General features: G+C 41.9%; 1 protein-coding gene across 1 annotated transcript in view; it reads right to left on the bottom strand.

The window, feature by feature from the left end:
* Positions 1 to 16,021, bottom strand: part of plxnb3 (plexin B3) — a 96,208-nt gene that overhangs the window by 65,179 nt on the left and 15,008 nt on the right. The gene's annotated exons all lie outside the window — the stretch shown is intronic.

The following is a 16,021-nucleotide window of genomic DNA, read 5'->3' as shown; positions in this document are numbered from 1 at the left end:
GAGGCAGAAGGCTTTTTTTCTCTTGGTCAACATGTTGACAAACTCTCACATCCAGCAGGTTTATCTGACCCCCGGGGTTCAGGTGTTAATCAATAACAATTGTCAGCACCGCAGATGAATTATTGATCGGCTCCCTGATAAATCAATGGTTTCGGCATTATTTTCATGTGTAATCACAGACATTTCCCCGTCCGCAGTCTGAGATGTCAGAGCTGTCATCGGGGCAAAGCAGACAGCGGCTGCGGGCCCCTGAGGGTCTAAAGTCCCTAAAGGTTTCTGTCATCATTCGAGCTAGGAAACCATGGAAACAGGCGTGTTCACCCTGTCAAAGTGTCTCCTGCATCTCCTGGCCGTGTGCCCACAGTCTCGTGTTTTGGGTGGATTACTCCTTTATTGGCTCTTCATCAGCCATCTGCCTTCAAGGCCAACTGTGAGGTCAAGCAATGAATCACTTCCTGTTTGCCTGCCGGAGCCTATAATGAGTTAATGAGCTACGTGGAGTGTACAGCTAATCAATCACCGCAGCTATTGATTGATGATCTATAGACCGAGCTGCTCCTGCTCATCTGTCCTCGTCAATACAGCCGCTTCTCGCTTATTAACCTGCACACACCCGAGATCTGACATCAGCACATTTAAAGAGGACTTGGGCTAAAGTGCACTGAGAACTTCTCTTTGAGACTGGATGCTTCACCAGTTTAATCCAAACTGGGAAAAGGGAGATTCTCTGACAGCTGCTCACCAATACTTGCCCTCTAAGTGAATCATAAGTGTGAGTGTCATAAGTATTTTGGCATCTTCAGCTGAGGTTAATATCTACATGTGTGTGAACAGGCCGAGGAAAAACCTCCCACCTCCAACCCTTCGCAGTCAATTTAAGACTGACTTTAAAAACTGAACCTGTCCTTTAATGAACACAGCCTGTGGCTCCGCCCCCTGTTAATCAAACACAGTCATCAGGTCACAAACGCTGAAGCACTAAAGCAGCTTCGGTCTGTCGCTGTCAGGCGTTTTAAAAAGAATGAAGGACGACCGACAGCGCAGAGCCAGCTGAGGCATTCGGTGACCTTGAAGACAAAAACCAGGGATTATGACCCCTCCGTGTGTTTGTGTTGTCATTGTCTCTTTTTGAGGATCAGTGTCCTCGCTGCTGATAAATCCAGCCTTCACTCCCTCTTACAGCAATAAAATCTGATCTTAAGAGTCCGTTTGTTTCAGATTTTAACAACAGGAAGCGTACATGAAGTTAATTTTTTGGAGAGTTCATGTCTTATTCATGTTTTCGCGTTTTTCTTTGAAGATGTTCGTCCTTAAGCTGAGCTGAAGTCAGAGACAGATGTTGTAGATTTGTTCTATTTTAAGACTCAGCAGCTTGTAAAGTCACGCTTTAAGGATTACTGTCGACAATGTGAGGAATTTTCTTTGTTTTGTGATATAAACTCCTGAACGGAGGCGACTTTAAAGACAAATAATCCAGCCTGGAGGATCATTAACTTTTATTTCACACAGTTTATTGTTCATACGAGGCTCCATATCGAGCCTTTTTGTTGGCTGTTTGTTTGGATTGCAATTTTTCTTTTTCGTGCACACACTTTCATACTTAATGCTCTTTTATGCTAATTTTTATGCTTCAAGGAAACTTACATTTCTGTTTTGTTTTTTGCAGAATACTAAAGTCTCCATTATATTCAGCAGCTCGTCTCTGTCTGTCAGTTGTTTGCTGCATGTGGCTTTTTATAGACGTTTCTCCATAAAACACCGCCAAGAGTGAGGCAGAGCTGTACAGTTGTAGCTGGACAGCTGAACAAAGGGATGACTCGCTGTAAAGAGCAGAGCTGCAGAATCAGCTCATAATTGTCTGCAGCTTTGCTACTATAACAATTAAATCTGTTTTCACACTGTCATTAAATACAGTGGGATAATAAACACAGTTTATAGTCTGTTTAATTAAAAGTGGTGCAATTAAAGCTGAAATATCTCTCTGAAAGGCAACATTACGTATTTGTTGTGAATGTGGATTTTGCAGTTCAGGCAGGCTAAAGAGGTTTTCAGATCATGTCTCTGGGTTCTAATAGTAAACACAGAACCAAAAACAGGAGCTGAAAGAGGCTAAAAGAGCAGAAGATGCCGACTGATGGCGTTTCAGGTTCTACACGAGGTCGGCGTCTTACTCTGCACATGTGACTGGTTTACAGTCGGCCTGGTAGCGATATCAAACAGCACCAGCGTCAGAGGAAGTGATCCCGTAGTGAGGTCAGAAGGTCTCCGACAAACACAGAGGCTATTCACTCATGCATGCATTCATCCGTCAGAGTAAAATATCAGCTCTTTCGTCACTCGGCCCAGTGTTCACATTCAGCCCAGTGTTCAGCAGCAGGAAGTTTACGGAAGTCAAAATCCAGGGTTTTCCCTGCCACTTAAACAGTTTTATACAGCCCCAAAGTCAAACGAGCCAGAACACACATGGAGACTGGTATATACTGGGTTATATGGTGGGGAGCTACACAACAACCTGTTCAGTAATGTTTAATAATGGAGGGTTTCCCAGGTTGTTGCTGTGGTAGCCTCAGATTCGCCCGCTAACTCCGGTAAAGGGTTTTATTTTCACAAAAGAAAGAAGAAGCTCGACCGTCACACATGCTGAGCTCCAAACAACAATCTGAAAATGCCACAGAAACCAGAGGAAAGCATTATGTTATTCATTAACCACTGACACGTCCTCCAACCTGATGCACCACATTGGTGTTTTATTACTCTCAGGGGATCCGCTGCAGCAAACCAGCAAGAGGTAAACCGTTAAAACCAGTAATTAACTCTTCCTTATGTGACAGTGCTGTGGTAAATGGATGGTTTGGGGCTAAAAAAATAACCTGCTGCAGTTTAGAGAACAGATCCATTCTGGGTAGAAATAAACACTCTGTTGAGGTTAGCAGACCTGTTTCATCATGGTTAGAGTAACAACAATGTGGTGAAAGGGAAACTAATTTTAAAAAACTTAAAGTATAGCTGGGTGTCATCTCCATGAAAACAGAAAGATCTGAGGCTTTCTACAAATAGGAACCAAAGAATTCATACAAGGAAGGAAACTGGACCTAGTAAAGATCCTTGCGGTGCTCCTCACCACCACAGGTGATCCAGACGAAGACACCTTGTTACTCACTAACAGAGGCTGATCTGTTGATGCTGGAAATCCACTGAATAAAAACTTGATGAACTTAAAGCGGACTCTTATCTGTCAGGAGTTTTTCCGAGGAGCCGATAAGGTGAAGTCTTTCTTTGAACAGATGACGGTGTGTCAAAATAAACCCATCTATCCTCCTCCCTCACTGCTTCATGGCCCTGGAGTATACAGATGGGCTCCACATGAACTCCAGGGTGCACTAATTGATAAAGAAAAATAGCGTCGGTTGTAAGAAGCTGCCGAGCAGGCAGAAACAGCCCGTCCAGCTGAAGCTCCACCGTGATATTGATCATTATTGAACAGCACATCATCACAGTAGGAGACCTGCTAAATCGGTGGGTATAGATGCATTTTTATAGCTTCGGGTTGACTTTACAAATGTTGCTGCTAAAATCCTCATCTGATCAAAGGGTTGTTGTCTATTTCCTGCTAATGCAGAAAGTTACATCTGCAAGCACTACTCAGGGCCGAAACGACCCATCCAGGTAAAGTATGTCATTGCACCAGATTTGTTTGTTCCTGCTCACTTTGCACTTCAGTCCAATCAGCCAATCATTGTCCTTAGATATAGATACGTGTGTGTGTGTGTGTGTGTGTGTGTGTGTGTGTGTGTGTGTGTGTGTGTGTGTGTGTGTGTGTGTGTGTAACATTTGAAGAACAGTGGTCAGCAGTTCCTACCATCCCTATTGTGCTCTTTGTGTCTGATTTCTCTCTTTTTAAAATTAATTTTATGCCCGAGTTCTTTCTTTTCACTGGCTGCCTCTATGTCCATGATGGCTGCCTGGATTTTTAAAAAGTGGATTTTGAATTTCCACTTTACCTGCCGTGTCTTACATTTTACTTCTCTCGTCTTCCCTGTGGTTGTTCTCCTGTATGCATTTATGTTTCCTGCTGATCAGGTGTAGCTGAATTAAAGCATAAGGACACATTTCTCTCTATATATATATTCTATAATAATTATAATGAAACGCGATACCCGTCTCCATGAGGTCAGCAGATATGCTTCATTACGACTCCCAGACTTCTTCTTTTATGTCTAATATGAAGGCAGTGGCTGAGCAATACTCAGAAAAACCCTGACAATGCAGCTGTCACATTTTCAACTTGTGATGCTTGAAAATTGTGACCTCGCTCTGACCACTATCACCTCTGAGAAAACCACAAGGGCTCATTACTGTGAAAATCACACATTTCTACAAAATCTCTGCCTTTCAGAAACTGACAAACATCCTCGTTCACACCTCTAAACTTTCAAGCAAGCGGAGGAGAAGAGAGCAGCTGATGAGAAACTTCATCCTGGATGAGAGGACCGACCCTGGCTCTTCACCAGAACCAGACTTTCATTCTGCGTCGGTGCCTTTGGTTTATTTAGATCTTCCACTGTTCTGTGATTTTTATTCTAGTGTTTAATCTCTTCGTTTTATCTTCTTATCTTTTATCTCCCTGCGTCTCTGTTTTCGAATCCTCCTGCCTTTCTTGTATCTCGTCTCGAAGCCTCGCGCGTTTCATGTGCAGCCCTCTGTAGCAGACAGCAGATCTGAGATAAAGCAGCAGCGTGTCTGTAAACTGTCGGATCTTTCATCAGGCAGTTTGGGTCAGAGTCCTCCTGCTCACACACTTCTCTAAATAAACTGGACAAACCGGTTCAACAGTTTATAAGACTCCATGCTGAAGGTTTCTCAGGTTTGGATTAAACTTGCAGATGTGGAGCTCATCTCATTAACAAGAGGGGGTGGTTGAGATGTTGTAAGTCGTGTAACTCTGCAGGGAAATGAGGAGCCAGACCCAGAGAATGTTAGGAAGGGGCGCCGCGGGAGCCCCGACCCTGACTGACTGACAGTGTTTCTGAGCGTTGCATCATCAGCTAACGGAGACTCATCTGCAAATATTTTCATAACTAACAGCTCAGATGTGCTTTAATGTGGGAACAACAGGCTGCACGCTGGTATTCTGTGACAAAGGTGCCTCTGTAGAGCTGAGAAGCAGCTGTGAGCACATTTTGAGGAAAATGCAATTCAACCGTGACCACAATGTCTAACCGCTTATTACTGATGTGTGGTTAATCAGCATGCAAACATTGAACCTTACACACACATATCAGACCATGCTTGAACACTTCTTCTAGCTACACATGCGTGTAACTGCATTTTCATCACTTTTACTTGTCACTACATTTTTGGATCTGTAAACTTCTTCAGTGAGTCTCGGTTTCACATTAGGTCAAATTTAGCTGTTTCCTTTCTGTTTTCATTTCCGCCAGTGACTAATTCACCAAAGACTTGACACCAAAGATCTATGAAAGTGGATGGCGTGCATGCACTATTTAACAAACGTCACAAAAACAATGAACACTTCTGCCTTTGAGCGTACGCAGCTCCACTTGACCTCCTCCTGTTTATCCTCCATCCACCCGGACCTCCTGCAGAAGACTCTGGTGCAGCTAAAAAATATTAATCAATTAAAGAGAGGGAAACTTGATGCACTGATATGAGAGCTTAAAGCGAGAAACATTTCCGTGCTTGAAAGTGCTCTGTGTGTGTGTCTGTACATGTTTACATATTTATGTGGGGACCAACAACCCTTATGGGGACAAAACCCCGCCCCCTGCAAGTTTGAAGGTGCTTTTGAGGCTCAAAATGTGGTTTTAGGGTCAAGGTTACAGTTACGTTATGGTTAAGCATTAATTTTTGATGGCAAGGGTTAGGGAAAGCATTATGTCAATTAGATGTCCCCACAAAGACATGAAAACACGATTGTGTGTGTTTGGCTCGATATGCCTACTCTTGCCCATCATGTAAAATTGTAAGCATCCTCTGCTTCATTTCCCGCACTCTGGTGAATGTTTGTGCACCACTTTGTGCGTTGTCTGCATGAGTTTTTTATTAAATGTTCACCTCAATGATGAATTAATTCATTTTAATTAAAACAACTCCTCCTCCTTTGCTCTTCTCGCTCCTCGATAGTTATCAGGCTGACTGCCTGCGCAGGGCTCCAGATGAGAGGAGGAGATTCTGTGCCACTGCTGATTGAGATCACAACACTGTGCATGTGTGTGTGCGTGGCAGGGATAAATACGTTTGCATCAAACAACTCAGAAGCTGTGCGACTTCAAATTAAAATTCTTTTTCTCTTTTTCTTTATTTAACCTTGTGCACGTGTCCTCGACCACGAACGGCAGCAGTAAGTTGGTGTTTTCAGTGGAGGACGAAAGATTTGGACCCACTTCCTGTGAGGCAAGAGTTCAAACCACCAAACCAAACTAATGCAGTGGTGCTGCGACTGCATTAGTTTACTCACAAATTCATATTTACGAACACTCGTGCTACATATAGAGGGGAAAGTAAGCAAGAATATTCTTCTAGAAATGTAACTATCCATTCAGGAATCTAAATTATTGCTAAAATATTACTTTAAATAAAAGCTTGTTTCAGAGTTTGATATCTTGTTGTTCTTCTTACAGGTTCAAATTTGTTTTGTTTTGCAGGATTACACAAAACGAGGCAGAATTTCATGAAAATTTGGAGATGTAGCACATGGCTGAAGACATAATCCATAAAATCTGTGTGCAGAGCTACATTTCTTTCACTAAAACTGTGAAATAGGGCACCTGCTGTGGAAGCGAGTGCTCCTCTACTTTCTGCTGCTTCTATCTGATCTGCGAAACTGAACCAAACTCGGCATTCAATTTTTATTTTTGGTGCACAAAAAAAATTAAACCGAAGCTTCCAAATAGGCCACCAGTCCTTTAAATCCCCATTAAACCTGCCCCTGAAACACACACACACAGTCAGTAGATTAGGCAGCCTGCCTTCAAACACTAATCTGTGGAGTTAATCTGATGGTTGTAACTCTGCAAACTGAGACATTATAGAGCTATAATCTGCATATATGGAACACACACACACATGCGCGCACACACACATAGAGTCAGCCTTGTATGCAACATCTTTTTGATGCAGGTTTTTTGCACAGAAGTCTCTGTTTCAGGTTGGAAACTCATGAAAGGTCAGTTTCAAGCTGTGTTTACGCCGTGTGTTGTCATGTGATCCATACCTGCACTCTCACACCTTCACCTTCCACTACAGCGTCATTCTGCTCTTTGTTTACATGTTACACAGCAGCCTAAAGCAAATGTGGTTGTAAATACGTACGGCAACAATCTAAACTCCAAACATGAAACACACCTGCGATGCCGCCACACGTGCACCACTACTCTCACTTATTCATTACTGCCTTTGTTACATTCATGTGCTGCTTATGTCGTCTGCAGCTCTGAATGTGTGCACTCAAACTGAAGGAATGATTTAATGTCCTGGTGTGTGTGTGTGTGTGTGTGTGTGTGTGTGTGTGTGTGTGTGTGTGTGTGTGTGTTTCTAAGTTGGGGGTGTAACAGATGCTGGTGAATGAAGACAGCTGCACTCCAAGATACCAATTATACACACACACACACACACACACACACACATACAGACTGTATAATCTTCAGTGTGAGGCAGTGACACCACATTATTTCAGTCTGTAATCTGAACACTGACAGAGGCCATTAAAAGGAACAGTCCAACATTTAAATGAAGAGTACAACGGCATGTAAAGTACGGGTGTAACGTATAAAAATCCAATATTTAAAATATAATTTTGAGCCCAACATTTAGAGGAACAGCACACATTAAGTGTAATATTTACCAGGACAGCCTGGTAGGGCTGTCCTGGTAAAGAGGGTCGATAGTGTGTGTCAGAAGGCAGTCAAGTAAGGAGGATCTGGCGGACCAATCCCTGACTGAATACCTGGAGACCCAGGACACGCTGGAGAGATTACATCTCTTGGCTGGCCTGGGAACACCTCGATGTTCTCCCGAGGAGGAGGTGGAGGAAAGGGAAGTCTGGGTTTGAGCTGCTGCCCCCACGACCCAATCCCAGGTAGGAAGGAAGGAAGGAAGGATGGATGGATTAAAAAAAACTGGCATTCAATGCAACAGCCCATCTACCCAAGGTAGAGCATGAGGGCCCAAAGTTCCCCTAACACACTTTAAAGTACAGGAGACTTTCATCCATCACAGAAGACAGCAAAACTGCATCTCAGCTAAAAAGTGAGACAAATATAGTCAGAGAAAAAACTTCTGAGACACTCAGAGGCTCAAACTACGTGATGTTAAAATAAATAGCAGCACAAGTCCTGAAAACGCTTCTGTAACATGGCAAACAGAACAATCCAAGGTTGACTAGAGAGTCAAACTGGGAATCAGCAGCTGTTAAATAACAAGAACCACATAGAAACAGATCAATGAATCAATACCTCCAGTGGATGGATGAGTCAATCCAACCACTGAGATCAGTTTGTTTTTATTACAAGACAATTTTTGGATGTTTTTTTTTCTGAATATCAAAATCAAATAGTCTTAAAAAAAAATGGAGGATACTATAATCCGCACATGTGACATTTCCTTGAATGTATGATTTTGTGCTGTTTTGATAAAATATTGCCTCAGACAGACAGAATGATACAGACAGATGGACAGAAAGAGCCAAGAATAGAGGGGGAAAGGAAGGAAGAGCAGCACAAGGGGAGGAAATGGAAACACAGAGACAGTAAAAACAGCTCATTGTACCACAGAACAGGAACTTCCTCCTTCATTAAACACAGCAGGATACAGTCACAGTAAGCACACACACACACACACACACACACACACAAAGTAACACAAACACACGGTGTGTATCCTGACAGTATCAGAGTGAAGCAGTGTCTCATTGGGACAAACTATCCTGTTAGTCACCGTCTCATGAAGCTCGCTCTGTCCCTCTAAATATACAATGTAACAACCGAGTGCATCATTACAGGCTGATCCAGGGTCAGCGAGGTCTTTCAAACAGTCACTGTGATAACAGACTCGTGGCGAATCAGCTCCAACCTTCAAACTCAAAGACTAATCACAGAGCTGAGACAATCGAGTCGTTGTTGGACGCCTTGACGTTTAGAGTAAAATCATTTCATGGTTTGTTATCGCTGCTTTAAATATAGCTTATAGTTCTAACATTTCCGCTGCCTCGCCCCAGTAACTTTACACAGCGATAAGACTGTAAACACCGCGTGCTGTCAATAAAGCTTTTCCAAAGAGCTCATTTTTTCGTCCTGTCATTTTGTTCCCCTTTGTTCACAGACTTTGTTTAAATAAAGGCTCCCTGTTGAAGCCTGACTGTTCATTAACACTGTTCACCCCGAGTCTTTCAATAAAGTTCATTTAAATTCACATCCTTTTGTTCAGGCGGTCTTTGTCTGCAGAGCTCATTTAAATAAAGAGACAGTGTCAAAGCCTGGAGTTTCAATAAAAACTATTCAGCGTGCTGCTGTGAAGATCCTGTTTTCAGTAAAGTTCACTTCATCAGTCCCAAATATGCTGGAACACCCAGCAGGCCGCGAGGTTCCTCGAGTCGTGTCCAGAGACGGTTTGACACACAGAGATGTTCAACGACAACAAAAACAGCTCTCTCTGTATAGCAGGCCCGATTAAAGCCCTGAGGGGCCCCGAACTCCCAGGGGGTCCCTGATTAAAGTGCCAGGGGGCTACAGGGACCACCATTATTCAGTCGCCAGAAAACGTTTGCAAACCCTTTAAAATTACCGTAATTTTAAATGTGGTCTGATCTTCATTTAAGTTATAATCACAGACAAGCACAATCGGACTGTAAACTGTCAACAACAGATATTCTAAATTCAGTTACACGATGCAGTTTAATGACAAGAAAATAAATCTAACAGTTCTGACAGCTGTTTGTCTCCAAAGCTGCAGAGCTGCTGGATACGTAGAGATGTGGATCTTTTATAAGACGTGTTTCTGTAGAAATATTTAGTAAAACTTTTCATTTTTTTGCTTTAAGGACATTTCAGGGGTTTGAGGGGGCATTTTAAAATTCCATTATCCACAAAACTACCTGAACTAGGTCCTTGAAATGTTTTAGGGTAAATATCTGGTACCGTGTTTCGATGAATATGGACACTCTGGAGTGGATGATGGATGCTTGAATTCTGTAAAATATTTGGATGTCCGACCACAGACAGCAGATTTGGAGGCCTGTAGAAACCACAGGTTTGCAGCAAAGCGACTGATGTTTTATTTACAGCTTCTCAGATTCGAAGCCCTCAATATTCTTTGGCCCAATCAGGTGAATGGTTTCACAGATATTACAGCTTGAATGTGAAGGGACTTCAGCGTGATATTCCCCGGACAGGACACCATGCACCAAATCCAAATGAACTTTTTTAGACAGAGTGAGTTTCTGTTATTATTTCTATTTGTGATCATGCTCTCTCTCAGTTTCATAATATCAGTTGTTGGAAATGTTTATATCTATGTATGGCAGCCAAATATTTCATATTTTCTAAAAATTTGCTTGTTTTTCCTCTTTCATGCCTGGTTTTCTTTCTTCAAACCAAATCTATTTTTAAATTTTTTGTTTTTAATTTTTTTAAATATGATGACTTGAAATCCCTCCTAAAACATTTTTGAGACATTTTACATGCTTTATTGTATTTTTTTTAACTTTTTAAGTAACTTTACTTAAAGGTAATGTACTTTCTATTCTTACTTTATTTTGTTTTGTACTTCATTGAGTTCCTTTTGTGTGTGTATTTTTCCTTAATGAGCTATTTACCTTTGTTATAATGTGTGTGTGTGGTTTTTTTTTATTGTGTTGTACTGCTTTATTTATGCCATTTTGTTGTGGGTTATGTTTTGAACTTTTTTTTTGGGGGGGGGGGGGGGGGCATACTTATTAACAAAAGGAAAACCATTTTTTGGCTTATAAAAGTCCACAAAATAATAAAATGTACTAAAGTAAAATCATGTAGCAGGGGATGACACGACTATTTATACACATGAGGGCTAATCAAGAAACAGCCACAAGCCACAGGTGAGGGTAGACATGCAGGTGTGAACAATCGATGACAATGAGACATATGAGACGAGGAAGATGGGAAACACCGGGGAAGACAGCTGCAACAAATCAGGATAAACGAGACAAGGGAAGTAAAACTCAATATGAAGCACGCAAGATATGATAAAAAATAAAACAGGAACTAAAACACACACATACTGAGACCCAGACTGAAGTTTGATTTACACTTCTGCAGGTAATCTAAGCCTTAACTTACGACACAACCAGAAATCCCTCTTAACCCTGAAAATTGTTCCAGCATGTAATTACATTTCTCAGGAGGTGCACGTTGGGTTACGTGTGAGGTTATGATGTAGGTTTAAAAGGCGTTTCGGGTCATGTAAGCATAATTTCCTGCTGAAGTATAATTCACGACACGGGAAGCCACAGAAAAAGAAAAGAAACAGAGAAACCCAGAGGAGAGCAGTTAAATATCTAAATGGTAAATGGACTGATACTTATATAGCGCTTTTTCTCCCAGAGTACTCAAAGCGCTTTATACAACATGCCACATTCATCCATCCAAACACATCCATTCTCACCAGCACTTTCTCTAAACTGAGTGCTTTCTAACTACATTCACACTCCGATGGATGCATCAGAGAGCAACTTGGGGTTAGTATCTTGCCCAAGGATACTTGACATTGCAGACTGGAGGAGCCAGGGATCAAACCACCAACCTTCCAATCAGTAGGTGGCCTGCTCTACCTCCTGAGGTCTAAGGAGCTTGGAAAGAAAAGCGTCTTTTTCCAAGCTCCTTAGCCTACGAAGACCTGGATGACTGAGAACCTTCACAGACATATCTATTCAATTCAATTCAATTCAATTTTATTTATATAGCACCAAATCACAACAAAAGTCGCCTCAAGGCGCTTCATAGATACAGAGAAAAACCCAACAATCATATGAGCCCCTATGAGCAGCACTTTGGCGACAGTGGGAAAGAAAAACTCCCTTTTAACAGGAAGAAACCTCCAGCAGAACCAGGCTCAGGGAGGGGCGGGTCCATCTGCTGCGACCGGTTGGGGTGAGAGAAGGAAGACAGGATAAAGACATGCTGTGGAAGAGAGACAGAGGTTAATAACAGATATGATTCAATGCAGAGAGGTCTGTTAACACATAGTGAGTGAGAAAGGTGACTGGAAAGGAAAAACTCAATGCATCATGGGAATCCCCGGCAGCCTACGTCTATTGCAGCATAACTAAGGGAGGATTCAGGGTCTACGTCCTGAGCTACAGCCACCCCATGGCTTGCAGCCATACCACCCTGAGCACGCCCAATTTCGTCTGATCTCGGGAGCTAAGCACAGTTGGGCTTGGTAAATATTTATAAATATCTAAATATTATTGATGGTTTGATGAATCCCCATGAACATGTTGAATCTTTCCGTCCAATTGAGTCACAAAAAGGAAGTTCATGCGATGTATGAAGTATCAATCGCAGAATGCCCTCATCAGGTCCTGTGTTATATATATATATATTATATCCTCTCTGAGTTTGATTTAAAACTTGTGTTATTATTGGGAGATATGTCACAACGCCCCTTTTGCGGGACACGGGGCTCGGGGGTCCAAGGTCAGCTATAACATCACTAATTTACTCTACATATAGTATTAATATCAAGAAAACATATGAAACAATGTGAAATACTCTTATATTTACACACTATGCACATACTATACCCAACAGAGGTAAGCAGAAGTTAAACACTGATCGAGACGACTCCTTTTTCACACACGCGCAGACAAAAACTGACAATAAAGACAACAAAGAACCAAAGAGTGAACAATAATAAAGAATTCCAGCTCAAACCCCGGGAACACCCAGTTTTCATGACAGTGTGGGCGTTTTTTTCTACATTTTAACACAAGTTTTGACCAGTTTTGACAGCCCCACGCTAAACTAATAGCGCAACAACAGCTACACTTTTATATCATTTGAACACATTGTGTCATCTGTGCAGTGCAGGCTGCAAAAAACAAGCAAGCCTCTGTGCTAACGGCTTCTTCAAAGGCTACTTGGAGTCAGGTGTTTTAAGTTAAGGAGTGAGTGAATTGTGCAACGCTGCTTTATTCAGAGGTGAGCCGGTCTATAAATAAAGGCATTCAAAGACTGCCTATTAGGAAAGATTGACTGGTATGAACTTTCACAGGGCGTCAGAGGAACCATTACAGAGATGCACACAGATATAAAAGACTACAAAAGCTTTTCTAAAGACCACAGTCCTCATCAGTCCACAACCAGACAAACCACTGACAAAAGGAAGAGATTCAGGACTGCTGCTACTCCTTCCTAAGAGTGAAAGTCCTACAAATACTACACAAAGAGCATAACAAGTCATTCTGAAAGAGATGAAAAGAGCTCAAGGTTAAGAGGAACACACCTGCAGAAATTTCCTCAGCTCGCTCAAATCTTTGTTCTTGCGTCTCTCTGGACGACATTTGTGAGGCTGGAGAGCATCCTCGGACACACACACGCTGTTTTGTCACTGATGTTTGTGTCACAGCTCAAGTTTGTGTTGACTCTTACTGTATATGTATATCACAAATCAGACGGCTGGTTCTGGGTGACTGGTTCTTTGCTTACTGGTTCTGGCTTCACTTCAACATCAAAGAGAATATTTTATCACAGCCAATTATAAACACACACACACACACACGCTCGTGTTGGTATTCCTATCATTCTGAGGTCCCTCACTGCTCGCCGTCAGCCATACTCCTCATCACCATGGTAACCCCGACCGTCTCCATGGAAACTCGCCTGACTTTAACCACAGAGCGAGTTTCTTCCTGTCTGTGCAGGAATCCTGAAACTGAACCCTGCGTAATTCTGGTCCCGGTCCGGATCCTGGTCCTCACCCAAAGCCGCAAGTCTGAACTTTAAACTGGGTCCAGTGACATGAAGAGTGATGTGACTCCTCTCTCAGCTGTCAGGCTGCAGTCAACACCATGGACGTGTGAAAGCTGTCACAGGGAGGCAAGAGAGAGAGTGAAACATCCCAACAGGTTCGCTTTTAGGTGGAAGTGTGGCTGCCGTCCACTGGGACCCACTAAACGGGAGGAAACACTCCCATTAATGCTCAGTTTTATTCCAAACACCTCTGGACTGTCAGTGAGCTGATACCGGGGAGGCTGAAATGCTTATTACAACAGCAAATTCAGTCCTGCGAGTGATTCATATTGTAGCAGCTGTAACCGGATTTCTTTCATATAGTTTTTGCCTTAAGGCCTTCGTTGTGAAAGACTGAATATTTTTTTAGCATGCTTATAAAACAGAAGTCTAGATTTTACAGTTTTTTGAAAAGTTCCCCTGAGCAGGAGCAGTTTGGGTGTAAAACAACTTCCTCGCTCAGACCTGATTGTGTCTGCTGCTTGCCAGGAAAAGCTCCTGCACTGGAAAATTTCACTGGCTCTTTCTCACTTTTGCTTCAGTTTCAGCAAATTAAGTTTCAGCTCTAATTTACTTTCTTTGTTTATTATAAAACATGTCGCAAAATGAAACCCGAGTGCTTCTGTAAGCGAGTCTTACTGCTCTGTAATCATGCTGAAAAGCCTCCAGCTGCTTATTTTTGGCAGTTATTTTGAAGTATTATAAATCATTTTTAATTTCAAGAGACACAGGGACATAAAAGCTGCATGAATACAATAATCAATTAAATCTGATACTTAAAAAGTTAGCTGACTTTGCCCCAATAAAAGCTTCATCCTCCACCTGCTCTGCTCATGAATAGTCGTTTATGGGGCTTCTTATCTTTTCATAAAGACAACGATGAGGTGAGGCATAACTGGCTGACTGTGGCTGCTGTTCATACTGGTGTGCCGTGAGTCTGTGGTGTTTATACAGCTGACCACGAGAAGCATCGAGAGCCAGTAACTGCAGTGTTTGTGCACCTCACTGCAAAACCAATGAGTGAATGAATGAATCTCACTCATCCAAAAAGAAAACTGCATCCACCCGAATGAAGCTGTGTTATGAGGATGTTATAATTCTTGTTCCTGGCAGTTTGTGTGCCAGGGCCAAATCTGTGCACAACAATTTTTTCTGTCTGTGCTGCTGAAAAGCAGTACCCACTCAAAACTGACTGGCAGAGTGCTGGAAAGCAGTCGAGGAAGGAACAGCTCTCCTTTCCTACTTCACTGTCAGCATAGACTGTATATAAAAGATGGGCGTACTCCTGTCATGCAAATTTTAAAAAGCTAAAAATGGCGTCAGTGAAGACACTTAGATTGAGGATTTGAGAACTGTACCATGCAAACCAGTGGGTGATGTCACCGTACCTACACCCATCCTTTATAATAAGCAAAGCCTTTAATTGGCAGTGATGGTACATGTAATTGGTACATTGCTGCTACCTGCAACTCTGGAGACTGTGAGGTGAAACCTGCTCACAACCTTTTCATATAGCACATTTTACAGGACACAAATAAACAAGTTTGTTAAGTAATATGTAAGTTTCCAAAGTGCTTGAGTAATTTTAATAACTGCATAACTTCAGGTATTTCACTGGAACGGAGCCAAATTAATCGGCAAGTAATTTAAAGTACTGCATAAGTCATTTTAAGTAGTGTATATCTTTATGTATTTTACAGGAAAGAAGGAAAAATTACACTGCAAGTAATTTCAAGTACTGCGTTTCTGGTAGTTTTGCAGAAAAATAGATAATCTTTCCCATCTTACACTGTGAATATCCTGTTTTTTTGTCTTGCTTTTTTCCATCTTTACTTATTGTTCATTATGCTGATGTGCAGAATAGATGTTTTGTTTCTCAACTATCCTGTATTTTTACCAATATAAATGTGCTGTTCTACTTTACCAGGTTACAAGAAAAAAATCACTAGCATCAACATTTGCATGTCTATGCCATCTTATAATGAACTTCTTTTCCCCCATCACTTAATTGTTCAAAC

The sequence above is a fragment of the Aulonocara sp. 'chitande type north' Nkhata Bay genome, linkage group LG20, assembly GCF_057382095.1.
Source record: "Aulonocara sp. 'chitande type north' Nkhata Bay isolate Kocher_YH1m ecotype deep benthic linkage group LG20, A_spYH_male_GT1.1, whole genome shotgun sequence".
NCBI lineage: Eukaryota > Metazoa > Chordata > Actinopteri > Cichliformes > Cichlidae > Aulonocara > Aulonocara sp. 'chitande type north' Nkhata Bay.
The sequence above is the reverse complement of the archived record's forward strand: the minus strand, read 5'-3'. Positions and strand labels throughout refer to the sequence as shown.